Genomic DNA, 11,349 nt, shown 5'->3' on the forward strand with positions numbered 1-11,349 from the left:
AGATTCAAAAGATGCTCAATAAGTAAGATGACAGACTTATATTGATATAATCAGTGGTGTAAAGTAACAGATTACAAATACTCAAACTACTGTAATTGAGTAGTTTTTCTCAGGAATTGTAATTTACTAAGTAGTTTTAAAACTGTGTACTTTTACTTTCCCTTGAGTACATTTTTAGTGCAGTATTGGCATTTTTAATCCACTACTTTCCTTCAACCTGCAGTCACTACTTTATTTTTTATTGTCTATGGGGATTATAAAAAACAGTCCGGAAACATCAAATCGCAAATAGAAGGTACATCACCTCATAATAAACTACCTCAAGACATGGCGATTGACCCAGAGACTGTTTTGATGCATGTCGTTGATGAGCAGATGACGGATGTTTGTATGAGGACCGAAATGGCCTTAAACACCCAGCAGGTACAAGACGTCAACATGATATCAGATTGATGTTGTAGCCCAATGTCATGGGGACGTTGCATTTTGTTTGGAAAAGAAAATCGAGTTGACGTCAGAACTCAACGTCAGGCCGATGTCAATGTCCAACGTCCAACCTAAAATCAACCAAATATTGCAGCTTGACGTCGTGTGGACGACCACTATGACGTCTATCAGATGTTGGATTTTAGTTGCCATACCTGACGAATAAATGTCAGTATTTGATGTCAATATGACGTTCGTTTAATATGTTGGCTTGATGTTGGATTTTGGTCATTTTCTAACAACCTAAAATCAACCAAATATCAACGTCATTTGACATCATTATTGGACATCAAAATAATGTTGTCCTTAAGACGCTGGCTAGACATTGAATTTTGGTCACCTGACATCACAACCTAAATCTAACCTAATAATAACGTCTTATGATGTCGTGTGCCTGCTGGGCAATAATTAAATGCACTACAGAATATTACGTTTACACACATCCACAAATTACATGTAAATGCATCAGCTTTTTACAGCGTAATACTCATTACTCTCCATTACTCTTGAGTACTTTTGAAAGGGCTACTTTTGACTCATACTTTGAGTAACATTTACAACAGATACTTTTACTCTACTTGCACTACATTTTTAGGCAAGTAATGGTACTTTAGTAATTTAGTACTTTAGAAATGGACGGTCAGGGGTCGCCACAACGGAATGAACCGACAACTTATCCAGCATACGTTTTACACAACGAATACACTTTCAGCTGCAACCCAGTATTGGGAAACATCCATCCACACACATATACTACAGTCAATTTAATTTATTCAATCCACCTATAGCGCATGTGTTTGGACTGTGGGGGAACCTGAAACCCACGCCCTCGAACCAGGGGCCTTCTTGCTGTGAGGCGACAGTGCTAACCACCATGTCACCAGAATAGTTTTTTATTGGCTGTATTATGTGAGAGACTTGCTGTTGTTTTGTTTACCAAACAAGTGGCTCTAATTGGATTTGCATTTTATTATTAAATGTGTTAGGTTTTCAGCTCATATTCAGTTCATGTACATATGATATACACACGATAATTTAAAAATATGCATTTGTTTTGTTTTGTATTTAGTACTGTTCTGAATATGCTATGTCACAAGACAGATGTTTACTTATAATCTAAATTGTACTATAAATAATACTAAAATATTACAAATAATATGTGCATGATATACTAAATACACAAAAAAAAGTGCAAAAATATAAATTTATTTTATATCCAGCAATGGAAGGAATAAGGATACCACATAACAACATACAAATTCTGCAATTTTTAATATTGTTAACTTTTTTAATTAAAATTTTTTTAAACACTTTTAACAATATTTTTAAAATTTGTTTTACTCTATAAGGGTCTGACAACATTTCAACCAAATTTAAAATAAAACATGTTTTCATTTAGAGCATCTATTTTTAAAAATGGTCAGATTAACAATGTTTTGATATTTTTGTGGTTAAAAGACACATTTTCTTCCACGTTTTAAAAAAAAAGTATTTACTATTATAAAAAATGAATGTTAACATGTTGCATTTTGTTAATTTATACTAAAAAAATGCTCTAAATGACAACGGTTTTATTTTAAAATGGAAAGAGATGTCATTAGTAGTTTGCAGAATAAACAGTTTACTCAAACACATAACAATAAATGGTAAATACAGAAAAATTAATAATTTTCAAGCGTTATTATTGTTATTTTCCATACTAGCTGTCTCCCCATATGTGAACATGTCACGTTAGCCTGTGCAAGGCTGAGCAAATGCCCTAAATGGGTTATTTGTGCAATGAAACGGCTCTAATTTGATAATTATTTCCCCAATATTATTAATTTGCGGTTATATTTAATATTACACGACAGACATCAGCTCTGCAGGGTGTGATGCTGACAGCAGAACAAGGTTACATGACAGGAGAAGCGGTAACATTAGCAAAAGCCTGATTCACAAAATAATATCCTTACCGTATCGCGACGTATCGAGCCTTCGGAAATATTAAACAATCACTGGGTTAAAGCGCTGACTGTCATGCTGGAAATGTGGAAAATATAACGGACAACCACAGGAAGAGCGATATTATTGAGGTTTCGCTTCTCTGTATACTGTCAAAGATGAGTCGGGCGTCAGCTACAGTAAAAGCGATTGGCTAATGGGTTGCTGACGTTAGCGTATACGCTCAGCTCATTGGACGAAACACCCATCAATCACATACATGTCACGGCAGCTTCCCCACGCCCCTTTCCAACATCAGGACCCCTATTTCAAACGTGGGGTTTAACGGGACGGTAAGGATTTTCTCTTACGGAATTACATGAAACAATATAGTTTAAAGAAAATTTCGAGCCTACTAGGACATTTGTGTAAAATTCTAAAAATAGATATGGGATAAGGAAGTAGATTATATCGTTATATGTGACGCTTTGAGGAAGTGTGAATGAGTCAGGGTTTAAAAGAACAGAAAAAAATGTGAAAATCACATGACAGAGGCGATAATATCCTCAGGCAATAACAATCTACTGTTCTGGACTGTAAAAAATGCTGCACACAATTCCTTCATGTTGTTACAAAACAAATCGATTACGTTAACTTAATCTTTTAAACAAATTTAAGTAGATTGAACATAAAACATTTAAGTTGTCCCCAAAAAACACTTAAGAATTGTGTTGTTTCAACTCGTTTTTTAATAAGTAGTTAGAACAAGCAGCAAAAGTCATTTTTGAGTGTGTATTTCTGCTAATCATTTGATTATATACGCATCATTAAGGTTACTACCTTAATTTAATTCACTCTATAATATTTAGGATTAGGTTATAACCAGGCTGCGTTTGGAGGGGATTGACACCCCTATTCAATGCTTGATCCCCCTGAAGGACATAAAAAGAAGTTGTATTGGGGTGGTGGTCAGCTTTTTCATAGTAAGACATGGATTTCTTCAATATTGTCCTTCTTAAATAGTAACAATAATATTATACATTAATAAAAATAAATATAGTTTTTTTTTTTTTTTTTTTTTTTTACTAATGCTTTGCTTCTTAGACTTTACACACCTGAAACTTGTCTATAGCACTTATTCACTGCTGCTCTTATAGTTGTGTAAATTGCTTCCTTGTCCTCATTTGTAAGTCGCTTTGGATAAAAGCGTCTGCTAAATGACTAAATGTAAATGTAATGTAAATGTACATTTGACCCCATTAACAGTTCATACCACAGTAATGCATTCAATGGCAACAATCAATGGTAGGAAAAATAACCTTCAACAGTCTGAAACTGGCAGTTCTTGAGCACCGATAGATATCTTAAGTATTCACAAAACACGTTTCTTGTAAAATAGGTGTTTATATCTGCATGTAGCCTGAAAAAAAAGAAAAGAAAAAATTGACATAATTTGTATAGTTTGACCAACCGTTCTTCTAAAATAAAATATCCCTCAAAACACGGAAACGTATACTTTTTATGAATAAATTAAAAGGAACTTAAATACATTCATAAATCTGATTCACTGAAGCATGTATTACCAAACTACCCCCCACATGTTAATGTATAATTCACACACTGATTAGAAATATGTATGGACGTTTTATGAACGAGGCTGAATCCAGCTTCTTATTCGCAGCTTCTTATTGACGCTATGCGGTCCACCTTAAAAACCGCGACGCTTCCGTTTTTCAGCTTCTTATTCGCGCTCAACTTAGGGACCGTGTTTATTTGTGTTCCTTTTTGAAAAACGAAAAATGCTAAATGAAACTGATATAAGACAGAAAACGGGCTGAAAGCATGAAATCTAAGTACATCATTGATTATTATTGACAGTGCCATCGTTTGAGTACAATATATTTCTGTTTTTTTTCAGAAATATTGTCCTTTATGAAGACTTCACCTGACCCACCTATGTATAGACAGTGCCTGCCTCTGCAAGGATTTTAGATACAAAATAATTCTTTTAAATCATTCAAGTTGTAAAAGTTACTGCATGTTTTATAGTGTACTGCATGTTTTTTAGTATTCTATACTACAATACTACAATTTGTATTAGACACCCACGCCTGTATATACAATTCTAGTTTTGTTAAACCTATTGTTTCAAAGAACAGACAATGCACTTTTTATACACATTTTTATATACCTTATACAAATGAATGTGAATTGAACTAAATGAGCTATTGCATAATTAATTACTGTACCGTGTTGTCTTTAATATTACACAACAGGCTAATAGTATATATATCATGCATCTGCATATGTATAAATATGTATAATTCTATACCATTGAAAAGACAGACCTTAAAAAAATGTAAAAATACAGACATTTCAATAAATGCCCAGTTGGAGGTGCTATATGCCAAGTTTTTTGCATATTCATTTATTGTTTTACTTGTAACCTATATGTATTTGTGTGCCTACTAAATAGTATATATGTGTGTACTATAAACTGTGTGTGTGTGTGTGTGTGTGTGTGTGTGTGTGTGTGTGTGTATTTTAACATTAAAAATGTTTAACACTAAAGACAGTAATATTATGTTTGTGTTATAAATTTATACAAAAGAAATATGCTAATACATAATGATTTAATAATAATGATTTAATAATAATTGTTATTATTATTATTATCATTAGTAGTAGTAGTAGTAGTAGTAGTAGTAGTGAAATAAAAATATTTTACAATGAACTTATACATATGGTACTGATTACATGTAAATGCCAATTAATCTATATACCTTATGAAAATGTATAAATATGTACCTATTTATAAATATGTGTGTAAAATATGTCTCTTTCTCTCTCTCTCTCTACATATATATATATTAATATATATTAAACTTTGGTCGCCACAGCGGAATGAACCGCCAACTTCTCCAGCAGATGGTTTACGCATGGTTTACAATGCCCTTCCAACTGCAATCCATCTCTGGAAAAGATCCACAGTCATACACTATGGACAATTTAGCCTTCCCAATTTAGTTATACTGCATGTCTTTGGACTGTGGGGGAAACCGGAGGACCCAGAGGAAACGTGGGGAGAACAAGCAAACTCCACATAGAAAGGCCAACTAAATATATATATATATATATATATATATATATATATATATATATATATATATATAAAGACATGAATTTATCAGTACTACTACTACTACTACTACTAATAATAATAATAATAATAGTAATAATAACAATAATAAAAATTATTATTATTAATAAGCTTATTGTTGGTATTTTATTTAAAAAATAGATATTTTACTAAATGCTTATACATATTGTACTTGTCTATCACAGTAAAATAATACACAAATTAAACACCAGCATTTTCAGGCTAGGTACCACTAGTTAATTTTGACACAGCAGAACAGTTGTTCCAATGCACTCTTGGAACATTTGGTGGCGCTGTATCTCAGCGGTCATTGAGAGATAGTTGAAAATCTTATTTGGGTCTTGTAGACAATGTTCCCATCTATCAGCAAACCCAGAAAAAAAAATCAATGTACTCTACCAATTTTATGTTATTGATCTCTGAACTTGCCATAAATTGCAAAACAGCAAGGCAAAAACAGCTATGTACCGTTGCACTTTTGGCACAATTGGTGGTGCTATATCTCTGTAGTCTTTAAGGGTGTGTTGAATATCACACTTGGGTCTTGTAGACAATGTTACAATCTATCAGTAAACCCAAATTCATACCAATTTACTCTACCAATTTTAGGTTATTGGCCTCTAAACTTGCCAGAAATCGCAATACAGCCAAGTACCATTGCACTCTGGGCACAATTGGTGGTGCTATATCTCAGCAGTCTTTGAGGGTGCGTTGAATATCACACTGGGGTCTTGTAGACAATGTTCCAATCTATCAGCAAACCCAGATTCATACCACATTACTGTACCAATTTTAGGTTATTGACCTCTGAATATGCCAAAAATCGCAATACAGCGAGGCAAAAACAGTTATGTACCATTGCACTCTTGGCACAATTGGTGGCGCTATATGTCAGTAGTCTTTTAGGGTGCGTTGAATATCTCACTGGGGTCTTGTAAACAATGTTCCAATCTATCAGCAACCCAAATTCATACCACAATACTGTATCAATTTTAAGTTATTGACCTCTGAACTTGCCAAAAATCGCAATACAGCGAGGCAAAAACAGTCATGTACCATTGCACTCTTTGCACAATTGGTGGCGCTATATCTCAGCAGTCTCTGAGGGTGCGTTGAATATCTCACTGGGGTCTTGTAGACAATCTTCCCATCTATCAGCAAACCCTGATTTATACCATATTACTGTACCAATTTTAAGTTATTGACCTCTGAATATGCCAAAAATCGCAATACAGCTATGTACCGTTGCACTCTTGGCACAATTGGTGGCGCTATATGTCAGTAGTCTTTTAGGGTGCGTTGAATATCTCACTGAGGTCTTGTAAACAATGTTCCAATCTATCAGCAAACCCAAATTCATACCACAATACTGTACCATTTTCTTTTTATTGACCTCTGAACTTGCCAAAAATCGCAATACAGCGAGGCAAAGACAGTTATATACCATTGCACTCTGGGCACAATTGGTGGCGCTATATCTCAGCAGTCTCTGAGGGTGCGTTGAATATCTCACTGGGGTCTTGTAGACAATGTTCCCATCTATCAGCAAACCTAGATTTATACCATATTACTGTACCAATTTTAAGTTATTGACCTCTGAATATGCCAAAAATCGCAATACAGCTATGTACCGTTGCACTCTTGGCACAATTGGTGGCGCTATATGTCAGTAGTCTTTTAGGGTGCGTTGAATATCTCACTGGGGTCTTGTAGACAATGTTCCCATCTATCAGCAAACCCAAATTCATACCATAATACTGTACCATTTTCTGGTTATTGACCTCTAAACTTGCCAAAAATCGCAATACAGCGAGGCAAAAACAGTCATGTACCATTGCACTCTTTGCACAATTGGTGGCGCTATATCTCAGCAGTCTCTGAGGGTGCATTGAATATCTCACTGGGGTCTTATAAACAATGTTCCCATCTATCAGCAAACCCAGATTCATACCACATTACTGTACCAATTTTAAGTTATTGACCTCTGAACTTGCCAAAAATCACAATACAGCGAGGCAAAAACAGTCATGTACCATTGCACTCTGGGCACAATTGGTGGCGCTATATCTCAGCAGTCTCTGAGGGTGCGTTGAATATCTCACTGTGGTCTTATAAACAATGTTCCCATCTATCAGCAAACCTAGATTTATACCATATTACTGTACAAATTTTAAGTTATTGACCTCTGAATATGCAAAAAAATCGCAATACAGCTGTACCGTTGCACTCTGGGCACAATTGGTAGCGCTATATCTCAGCAGTCTCTGAGGGTGCGTTGAATATCTCACTGGGGTCTTGTAAACAATGTTCCAATCTATCAGCAAACCCAAATTCATACCACAATACTGTACCATTTTCTGGTTATTGACCTCTAAACTTGCCATAAATCGCAATACAGCAAGGCAAAAACTGCAATGTACCATTGCCCTCTTGGCACAACTGGAGGCGCTATATCTCAGCAGTCTCTGAGGGTGCGTTGAATATCTCACTGGGGTCTTATAAACAATGTTCCCATCTATCAGCAAACCCAGATTCATACCACATTACTGTACCAATTTTAAGTTATTGACCTCTGAATATGCAAAAAATCGCAATACAGCGAGGCAAAAACAGTTATGTACCATTGCACTCTGGGCACAATTGGTGGCGCTATATCTCAGCAGTCTCTGAGGGTGCGTTGAATATCTCACTGGGGTCTTATAAACAATGTTCCCATCTGTCAGCAAACCCAGATTCATACCACATACCACAAAGTAATGTTTTTACAATTAAAATCAAATGTTTTAAGCATCTCCAATGTTTTAAATAAAGAGTGTTTATTTTGTTAATATTTTGTAATTGTGTCTTTTTATGTCAATAGTACTAAAAAAAATATATATATATATATATATATATATATATATATATATATATATATATATATATATATATATATATATATATATATATATAATATCAATAAAATATTTAGGATAAAATTAAAAGGTTTACAGTAGTTAACTGTTTACTTTTTTACAGTAATTAACCATTTTCAGACACTACGGTAACATGCTGTAAACTGATTTACGGTTGTAAACTGTAAAGCTCAAATACAGCAACAGCTTTTTACATCAGGCCTTTACACACAAATTAAGCAGTTAAAAAGTTTACAAACATTTAATGTTCCTTTGAAATCACCTTTGGTGCAATAAATAATCATAAATAATTAAAAATGTTAAAATATTATTTAAATGTATTTTATAACTATGAAATTTAATTACTAAATAATAAAGCCTTAACTTGCCAAGAAATGCTCCACTTTACCACGGTAAAATAATGCCCCCACTTATGCAATATTAGAACCTGGTCTATATAACCATGGAAAATATGTACACACAATAACATCAAAGTTGCATATTTGTAAAATAAAGAAAATATACAAGATGTGCTTTCTCTCATGCAGCCCCCGTAAAAAAAGCACGTCAGCAAAGAACTGGCTACTTGACGAAAAGAAATGCATGCAGTGTTGGAAATGTTGGTCGGGCTTCTCGCTTTTTTAGATAAAAAAAAAAAGATCTCAAAATAACCTACTGGCCTAGGCTACTTTAATATCTAAAACAATAAAGCATCAAAAACAAAACTTATATCAGCACATACAAATTAAAATATTTTAAAATATCATACATGTGGGGTGGCTGGTGATGGCATTATCTTTAATTTAATATTTAATATTTTAATATTAGAAGCAGCACTAAGAAAACTTTCATAGGTACAATCCAGCACAAAGGAAACAAGACTATTTTGGTAAATAGAAAGCAACTGGGGTCAAGAGACCTCTAAACGATCTAATATTTTTTTGGGCCTACAAATAATATGTTTTGGCAGCACAAACGAGCAAAAACTGTGAGGAAAAGAAAATAACAAATTCGTAAACGAATATAAATATGTGATGTTCATTTCCACCGAACAAACCAGCACAAATATTTTGGTTATGTCTAAACAACTAAAACCGATAAAGTGTTTATTTAATCGCACGATCCAGCACAAATCGAGTAAACAGAAACGAATGTCAGCAGTTTGGTGTGATTTAGAGAAAATAATGGGATTGAGAGTGACGTCGCGGATCCCGAAGTGTTTTTATTAAGCAATATGTAAACAATAAAAATGAATGAAGTGTTTATTTTAAGGGCACAAATCAAGCACAAAGGAATGACACCAGTGTGGCATGATTTAGGGAAAATAATGGGATGGAGTAACGTTGCGGCTCCTGAAGTGTTTTGATTAGGCATTATCTAAATAATGAAAATAGATCGAGTAAATTGGTATGAATCTGGGTTTGCTGAAAGATTGAAATGTTGTCTACAAGACCCTAGTGAGCTATTCAGCGCACCCTTAAGGACTGCTGAGATATAGCGCCACCAATTGGGCCAAGAGTGCAATGGTACATAGCTGTTTTTGTATTGCTTTATTGCGATTTATGACAAGTTCGGAGGTCAATAAACTGAAAATGGTGCAGTAATTTCGTATAAATCTGGGTTTGGTAATAGATGGGAACATTGTCTACAAGATCCCAGTGAGATAATCAGCGCACCCTCAAAAACTGTTGAGATATCGTGCCACCAATTGTGCCAAGAGTGCAATGGTACATAGTTGTATTATGATTTATTGAGTTTAGAGGTCAATAACCAAAAAATGGTACAGTAATGTGGAATGAATCTAGGTTTGCTGATAGATTGGAACATTGTCTGCAAGACCCCAGTGAGAAATTCATTGCACCCTCAGAGACTGCTGAGATATAGTGCCACCAAATGTGCAAAGAGGGAAATGGTACAGCTCTTTTTGCCTTGCTGTATTGCAATTTATGGCAAGTTTAGAGGTCAATAACCAGAAAATGGTGCAGTAATGTAATATGAATCTGTGTGTGCTAATAGATGGGAACATGGTCTACAAGACCCAAATGAGATGTTCAACACACCCTCAGAGACTGCTAAGATATAGCGCCACCAATTGTGACAAGAGTGCAATAGTATAACTGTTTTTGCCCTGCTGTGTTGCGATATATGGCAAGTTTAGTGGTCAATAACCAGAAAATAGTACAGTAATGTAGTATGAATCTGGGTTTGCTGATAGATGAGAACATTGTCTACAAGACCCCAGTGAGATATTCAACGCACCCTCTGAGACTGCTGAGATGTAGCGCCACCAATTGTGCCAAGGGTGCAACGGTACATAGCTTTATTGTGATTTTTGGCAAGTTCAGAGGTCAATAACTTAAAATTGGTACAGTAATGTGGTATAAATCTGGGTTTGCTGATAGATGGGAACATTGTTTATAAGACCACAGTGAGATATTCAACGCACCCTCAGAGACTGCTGAGATAAAGCGCCACCAATTGTGCCCAGAGTGCAATGGTACATAACTGTTTTTGCCTCGCTGTATTGTGATTTTTGGCAAGTTCAGAGGTCAATAACTTAAAATTGGTACAGTAATGTGGTATAAATCTGGGTTTGCTGATAGATGGGAACATTGTTTATAAGACCACAGTGAGATATTCAACGCACCCTCAGAGACTGCTGAGATAAAGCGCCACCAATTGTGCCCAGAGTGCAATGGTACATAACTGTTTTTGCCTCGCTGTATTGCGATTTTTGGCAAGTTCAGAGGTCAATAACTTAAAATTGGTACAGTAATGTGGTATAAATCTGGGTTTGCTGATAGATGGGAACATTGTTTATAAGACCCCAGTGAGATATTCAACGCACCCTCAAAGACTGCTGAGATATAGCGCCTCCAGTTGTGC

At 34.9% G+C, this 11,349-nt stretch overlaps 1 protein-coding gene across 3 annotated transcripts in view; it reads right to left on the bottom strand.

Annotated features, from left to right (window-relative positions):
- Positions 1-11,349, bottom strand: part of si:dkey-32e23.4 (dynamin-1-like protein) — a 69,481-nt gene that overhangs the window by 50,165 nt on the left and 7,967 nt on the right. For 2 of the 3 annotated variants that reach the window (XM_056463032.1, XM_056463030.1), the window contains exon 1: positions 2,442-2,593. The exons of the other annotated variant lie outside the window; for it this stretch is intronic. The gene's annotated coding sequence lies outside the window, so the exon portion shown is untranslated. Of the gene's footprint in view, positions 1-2,441; positions 2,594-11,349 lie in introns of those variants that run through there. 3 annotated transcript variants of the gene reach the window in all.

Source organism: Danio aesculapii, chromosome 8 (assembly GCF_903798145.1).
Source record: "Danio aesculapii chromosome 8, fDanAes4.1, whole genome shotgun sequence".
Taxonomy (NCBI): Eukaryota; Metazoa; Chordata; class Actinopteri; order Cypriniformes; family Danionidae; genus Danio; species Danio aesculapii.